We start from the raw sequence: 8987 nt of genomic DNA on the forward strand, positions 1-8987 counted from the left end.
TATAATCACATATACCTATATGTAAATATGTATTGTATTTTTGAAAATGTGGAAAACATGTATCTAACATTAAATAAGCAAGTAATACTACCACGAATGATATTTTGAAAAAATCCTTTACGCGCACTAGTATTTCTTGCTGTTAATTACCTCAACTTAATTACATACATTTTACGGCAGTTTGGCCTCTTCTAACAGAGCTCAACTGGGCTTAATTGACCAGCTGGTCGCGTGGTTGCAACAATTAAAACATTTCACTTTATGTCTTACTTGATTGATTTAATATGAATTTCACAGTTACGGATAAGTTAATCTAATACATTTGATGTATTAATGCATTTATGCATTTATGCACTTGTATTTAGCGTCTAGTGTTGCATTTGCACGCAATGCAACTTTGTAAATCCAACCATGAATCCGGTTAAATCGCAAATACAATTTCAGTTTTTCCATTTAAAGCTCATTAACATTCTTCAGAGCAATTATGAGTTAAAACTGTTTATTTTCCAGCCAAAAATTATATTGCGAAATTACCAAAAAAAAAATATTATATTCAAAAATTTATGTTCAAATATAAATTAAAAGAAAAAAAAACTCAATCATTTGTTTACAGAAGTTATAAATGAGTTTTTGACGCCCAGCATTGGGCGCATGTCAGGGACAACTTTGTGCTTTGTTTCTTAGCATAATTGTATCTTTTACTTAATTTCCGCAAAAAAGTCTGAGTATAATATTTTCAAATTTAACATGCTTAACCATGAAATATTTCTATTAACCCAAATAGTTCACGTACTGCTAGTCCCCACAGTGGGAGGCTATTAGAAAGTAAAAGTATTCAATTACGTGTACTGCACAATGCAAAATAGACAAGATCAGATCATAGAAAGATACATGAAATTAATAAACAGAAAATATATTTATATATAAATATAAAAAAAAAATTATTTTCGATAATTATTTTAAGAGGAAAAACAATTATATTTATACGAAATAAAACAATATATAAAATTTTTGTAATAATCTGCGTACATTATCTACTGAAATGAGAAAAGTTAGATCGAAAGCTGAAAAAAAATAATATGTAAAAACAAGAAGTAATAGATTTATATACAAATTAGACTATATTAGTTTCTATAGATAAGAAATAATACATAAATCATGCAACAAATAATACCTTTACAAAAGAATAGTGTTCAAATTTAACAATTAAAAATAAAATTATAATAATATCTATATACATAATTAATTCAATTACTCTACAGCTGTTTTATGATTTTTTTCTAATATAAACACAACAAGTGAATTTGTTAATAAAACTTTCACAGTAAATTAACAAAAACTCAAAAAAAATGCGCGAATATAAAAGTCAAGTTCAGCTTTGGGTCAGTTGCTTAAGGAGCGCTGACTCTGAGCTTCAAATTTGGCAGGACACGAATTCGATTCCTGTTACTTGCAGTCTTAAAAAATTCTTTACGAACAATTAAATATACTAATTATTTCCAAGACCACTGATGACAGGTATTTGGCAATACTATACTAACAGCTATTTAGTCAGCCGAAAATTAAATTAAATAAAATAATACAAAATAAACTTTTGTCGAAAAAAAACTATTTATAAAAATAATGGATAATTAAAGATAGAAACCATTTAGTTTTCAAATTGAACTTATTATATCAACTTCAATCAATTGAAAAAAATAATATAAAAAGGTACAAAATTTGTACGAAAATTATGAAAAATTAATTATTGATATTTTTGTTTAAAAGTTTAAAAGTTTATTATTTTAACTCCAATCAGCTTGACTTTTATGAAAATATAAAAATGCTTCGAAGTGGACTGAAAATGAATTCAAGAATATGCAATTTAATTTATATATTACATACTTCAATAAAAGTAGTACTAACTGACTTTTCTAACCTGAAGTATATATCTCATTCTATTTGTTATTATATTTGAAATATATGATTGAAGTAGATTTTAAATAAAACTCTACTTTTCTTATTAATAATATCATTATCATCACCATTACCAATAATAATGTCTGGTACAACTTGGGTAAATTGCAAAAATATTAAAAACTAGTGAAAGTGCATTTAATTTAAAACAAATTTTAAAACTTCTAAAACAATATCTTTATATTTCTATATATGTAATAATATATCTATAATAATAATTTAAATGGATAATCTACTGGTTCCAATAAAAATATTTCTCCTTAGCGATCATTATCAATAAATCATTTTAACTATTTAACCATCTTTTAAATTAAAATCATGTAATGAATGGAAAAACATTTTAAATTTATAATATTAATTATTAATAATAATGTTAAATGATTAAAACTAATAATAGTTTTATATTATGTACAAGGCTCTGAACCGGAACTGTTCCGTAAATAGAAAAAGGTCGATATTTTTATTGAAGCAAAAACGGTAACCGTTTTCTCTTATAGTATTTGTTTCCTCACGGTCAATCCCAAATAATTATTACAACTTTATTGAATAGAAGTTAAAAATTTAAGAACCATTTAATTTACCAGCGATTTTTAATTCCTTAACTATACTTTTTGAAAAGAATTGAGTTAAATATTTCTGGAACTGTATTATAAGTTTTGAAAAACTTTGAAACATAACAGGCTGAGATATCATCCCAGTAATCAGGGGAAAAAGATAAAAGAAGCTTAGTATTTATGTTATCAAATTTATAAGAATATTGTATTTGCGTTAAAAATAATAAGTAAACATTAATTATACTTCACAGTGTATATGAGTAGTTTATGAATCGAAATAACAAATCAGGTCTCAAAAACCAAGTTCCACTGCACTATTCCATCATAAAACCCATATCGACTTATAAAATTATGTAGCTTATGGTCCTCAGCAGTTTCTTCAAATATTGAAATCGAATTCCCGTTGTACATAAAAACTTAAACATACATAAAGATCAGAACATTCCACTATTTAAAGATATTGTTAAAGTAGGATTAGAAAAATATTTATAAAGATTATTTAACAATCCAAACCGCATGCCAGGCATATCAACTTCAAGAACTTCAATTTTGAAAAAATTATTTATTGTCTTGCTAAAGTCAATTTAAAATTATAAAAATATTTTTGTAGTTTACTACTTTTCGCAAACTCTCTAAAATTATTTTTTTAGTACTTCTTATCAATATTTAACAAGTTAAAGCTTCAATTTATTAGTTAAAGCAACATTTTTTTTATAAGACATAAAATGTTATTGTAAATTTCTTAGAATATGAAGGATTCAATAAAGCTAAATTAATTCTTTTGTTATTATAGATCTTAGCCAGATGTCTTTAATATCGCTTCGAAAAAAAAAAATTTAATGAAGAATTTATAAATTCTTTTACTGAAAGTGTTATAGCCATTCATAGAATTGTCAGCAAGGTAATCCTGATTTACTGAATGAAAAGTTAACACATAATTATTTAAAAATTAATGTTTACTTCATACTTAACCGAATTCTACTTATAATCTTAATGTATATTTTAATTACATACATGACCACATAATTGCGTTGCGCTAACCACGATGTTTTAATTAAAATCAATATTTACATAGTATCCATATATAATTACTAGTTAATGTTATTATTATCAGTTGTTTATCCAGTTAAGCTTTATCAATTTTATTAATTTGAGTTTAAAATATGCGACTGCAAATACAAATTACTAAAGAATGCGTTACTTAACTATCTTAAATAAACAGCGCAATTACGCGAAGCTTAGGCAATTTTTATCTTGACTATGCAGTTTATGAAAAGATACATATAGTATAAGAAATTAATTAGATCTAGATGATATTGCTCGAAAAGTTAAACGATATAATTTGAAGTATTGACTGTATGGCACATAGGATATTTTTGAAATGCTCGTAATTTGTTGACCAAATATTTAATATTTAATAAAATTTTATCATTGATCTAGTTGAATTCCATATATAGTAAAATTATATATCTTATTTTTGAAAGTAAAAGTGTAATAAAGTAATTATGTAAATTGCAAAATATACATATAAAATTTATTTAAAAGTTATTAAATGTTACTAAAAAATTATGAAATGTCAAATTATTAATTATTCTACTATAGATTAATTAATTTATTTCTGTTAATTCTACCGACTTATAACCGTTTATGCTCCAGACTATTATGTTCTTCTGAAATCAATTCTTCGAATATTAGAATAAGGTAAATGGAAAAATTTTATGTAAGTTATTAAGTTGAGAAGTTTCGAACAGTAACGAACTACAACAACGAAAATTATTTTTTTATTATATTAATTTGAATTTTTGGCTAACCATACAGCTGTTTCGACTATTGCCAAATACCCATCATACGTGGTCTTGAGAATAATTTTTGTATTTAATTATTCGTAAATAATTTTTTGAGACTGCAAGTACTAGGAATCGAACTCGTGCCCTGCCAAATTTGAAGCTCAGAGTGAGCGCTCCTTAACCAACTGACCCAAAGCTGAACTTGACTTTTATATTCAAACATTTGTCTAAAGTTTTTGTTAATTTGCTGTAAAAGTTTTATTAACAAATTCACTTATTGTGTTTAGAATAAAATCATAAAACAGCTGTAGAGTAATTGAATTAATTGTTTATATATTTTGTTTATTTTTTATTTTTAATTGTTAAATTTGAATACTATTCTTTTTTAAAGGTTATATTTATTGCTTGAGTTTATTTCTTTCTTTGTATATAGAACCCAATCTAGGAACGTAATACTGAGAAAGCCATGCTAAAGTTACTTAAATGTTAAATTTTAAATGTTAATGTTGATTAAAATAACATAAAAATAATTTTTGTTATTGTAGCTCACTACTGTTCGAAATTTTGTCTATTATATACCACAGTTTCTGTTAAAGTAGAAATAGTCACTTCTGTCACATTGACTTTAAAATCAAATTTATTTTATATAAAATTAAATTTAAAAAATTACAAATCTAATCACAAATCGCTCTCAGTATTCAAGATCTTCAACAATTACTTTAGCATGATCTAATATCGCAAATTGTCGCAAAAACAGTTGAGAAAAAAAAAATTATTTTGGGTTGAATGATATTTCATATTTCGGTAAATAAATGCACGCCTATGACTTCAACACCGAAGTCATTAGTCTTTTATTTACAATAAAAATTTTAACCATTTTTGAAAATAAATTAACAACATTAAAACAAATGCAATTAATATTATTGTCTTGATGTATTGTTTAAATAAATTACAATTTTTCAAAGTGTGAATTTATCAGTAAATAATGATATTCGTTTATTGCACTTTATGAAATCAATCTTTATCGAAACTAATCGTAAAAGTATCTTGTATCTGTAGTCATAAATAATTGTGACTGATTATGTATGAGAAATGTTGAACTTTACTTGATTTATGGATTAAAATCAATTGAACTTTGCATTAAACAATATCAGTTATAATCATTAGCTTTTTAGTCACAAGTAAGTATTAACTATTAAATTAACAATTATTTAAATAAGTTGCAATAAACTTTTATTGAAAGGCGAATGGATAATGAACTACTTATTATATATTGGCATTATTGAAAATAAAACTTAAACAAATTTGAAACCATTATGCTTTAATCGGGTCAATTTTTTTTGCATATTTAAAGATTTAATTTGTTATAATAAAAAAATTGAAATTTTATTCTATGTATATAAGTTTACACATATAGTTCAATAAGTTAATAACTTAACTGATGTAAGCAATTAAATATTTTTGTGTTTAATTTTTTAAATCTACAATAAGAACTGTGTAATATATTTTAAAATTATTTTTATTTTTTGTGATATCAATGGAAGGTTTATATTTACACCCACTGACATTGAAAATTTTTAGAATAAACTTTTAATTTTTTTTTCAAACATTTCAAAAATGCCTTAATCTATATAGAAGCTTATACTATGTTACAGAAATACCCATTGATTATAGCATTGCACACCTAACCAAAAGCGATCGAAAAAAATTCTCTGTATTTTGGGTCTAAATATTATATATATTTGTTATATATGGTAGGGTTTCGTTCAAGGCTGTATCGTTAAAAGTGCAAACAGATGACTGGAGTTCAAGGTGTGTGAATCACCTGACTATAAATATGGTAAAATGTCAGTGAACAATTAGTCAAAGTTGATTTCAGAGACAAACTTCATAACATCAATCTTGAATTAGAAATCTTATTCCTTATCCAATCTGTGGATAGAACACAAAAGAGCTCTAAAGGTACTATGTATTAATTAAATTTATTGGGATGTAGTGAAATATAAGAGTGGGTTCCTAGTTAAGCAGGTCTTTCATAACCTAATACTTGCATTGTTTTTTAGGCTGAGGTTTACGAGGTCGAAAAAGAAGCTAGACAAATGTAAGTTCATTCGATTTGATATTTGAATATCACTTATTTCGACAGTAATGACAGAGGTTAAATCAAAGTTTCTAGTGAAATGTCGTATTGTAATTTTAATAAATAAGGATGACAAGATCTCTTTTGTTGGGTTCGTTGATATAAGATTATAGGGATTTTGAATAGGTAACTGACTCGCTATTGAAATAGCCAGAAGAAGCTTCGAAAAGGTTATAAATTAGTTCGTTCTCTCAACGGAACCCCGGTATGCAAACTGTTTAGGAACTTAGATAAGTTCATTCTTACAGTGACGAATAGTTTATGAACTCATTACGTAGACTGTAAGGAGCATAAAACTCTACAGGCGATTTAAGAAATAATAATAATGAAAGATCAATTGCGTTTCAGTGAACCTGCAGTTTGCACAGTTACTGAAGTGCTAACTGTACTATTGCACCAATGATTCGACATTGGCCAAGCAAGTTCCAACAAGCGAACTATGTAAGCATTAATCTTTATAATAAGAAGTCAGAAAATATGTTAAAAACTGAACGATACAATAATGAATATTAGGATCATTATAAGTAAAAAATATGCTCACATTCTTAACTAAATGATAAAAGTCAATATTTTATTATCTAATTCTTCTAATTCTTTAATTATAATTCTAATTCTTTTTTATCTAATTCTTAAGTTGAGAAAGCGTTAAAAAGATTTTTTTATTTTTATAACATAAAATATAATTATTGTTCAAAAATCTGGAGTTCAAATTAGTTTTCATAAAAAACTACAATTCATTTAATTTTTTATGGATTCTATTCTGTGGTTAAAAGAAATGATTGCTATAGAATATAATAAAAACCATTCAATAGAGTTAGATACCCTTGGAAAAATTAATATTCCTTACTGAAGATTATTACTGTGTAATGACTTACAAAGCTCAACAGAGGTGAAAGAGGGTAATATCTCAAACAACATTTGTAAAAAAATCTATTCAGAATTAGTTGTAAAATAAATGCAAATTTAATATTAAATTAAAAAAACTAATAATGAAGTCTTGAAGTTTTTATTTAAATTGAATGAGATAGCAGAATGTATTTACGAATTTGTTTTATAAAAACATAATCGTAAAATAACTATGGTGTTATAAAACTATAACAATATAGTATATATACATTGAATAACATTGAATATAAAAATTTTAGAAGTGGGACAAAGCATAGGTAAAAAAAGAAAGACGACTCCCAAGACACTAGAGGCACGCAGTATTAGCGAAGTATATACTCGTAAAAGTAAAAATATTGGCAAAAATTAATATCGGTAAACTCCAATGAGCAGATCATGTAGCTCGTATGAGTGAAGCGCTTCTGTGGCAGATTTTATTTTAAGCCGTAACCAAACAGAGCATTTCTGCACTGAAAGGATAGAGTAGATCAAGACGCTTAGTGTCTATACGTGCAAATTGGATGACATTGACTCTGAATTGGGATCGGTACAGAGACTTAACAAAGCAGATTAAAACCAAAGAGTAGCGTCAATAATTCTAATGACGATGTTAATCAGTCGTAATAGCAGTATAAAATATCTGATGGTTCCAGTACTTCACTCCTGCTCAAATCTCTGCAATTTATCTTTCACAAGACACGAGAAGGAAATAAACTTTTAAGTTCACAAAAATAACTCCTTTATATTTGAACTGAAATTTTACTTATACACTTTAACGTGGTTTTAGAAGAAACGAGCAGCAGATATTTTTTAATCAATGAAAGGAATAATCAATGATTAGATAGATAATAGATAAGTTAAAAGTATAACACATTGTTTTAATTAATGAAATTATCACTATAAACTACTAAGTGATATAAAACTAAAAAAAGTAATCTTAGTATGTGACGTTGCAATTCTTTATAATTATTTTGAAATTCTATATTCCCCTAAGAAACGCATTGTTTATTAAATCAATTAATTTCATATTCACAACAATGAAACCAGTTTTATTTTTATTCGTATCTCACAAATATCTCAATTGTTTTTCATTTTTGTAAATATTATGTTTATTGATTCAATTAATTTTGTTTATTTTCGGTAATTTTTGAATTGTTTTTGAAAACAAGTCTGTATTCTTATGAACATTTATTCTTTATATTTTTTTATTAAAATTAATAAGGCATGAAACATAAATTAATTTATGTATAATTAAACTTTTATTGTTTAATAAATCTAAACTTTTATATGATAATTACTAGATAACTTCCACATTCCTAATATGCATAAAGAAAAGTAAAATTTAAGATAAATTGTATTTTCAGGTATCTATCTAAATATTTGAAGAGTGTGACTTCAAAATATAAATTATTTGTGTTGTATAATAACAACAAATAATAATAATCGAATTTAAATAAAAAAAATCTTTTATAAACTCACTCAGCAAGTCTTTGCTCGACGAGATACATTTCTGACTCACGGGAAATACTATTCAGATTGTAAAATATTAACAGCTTCACATTGTGACGTAGAGTTTCAATTCAAAGATCGAAATGCTAAATATATCAAAATATTTATTCTTGAAAATTAGGGAATACCGAAAAAAAATAAATTTGATCTTGTATA

The sequence above is a fragment of the Teleopsis dalmanni genome, chromosome 1 (genome assembly GCF_002237135.1).
Source record: "Teleopsis dalmanni isolate 2A chromosome 1, ASM223713v2, whole genome shotgun sequence".
In the NCBI taxonomy this organism is placed as follows: domain Eukaryota; kingdom Metazoa; phylum Arthropoda; class Insecta; order Diptera; family Diopsidae; genus Teleopsis; species Teleopsis dalmanni.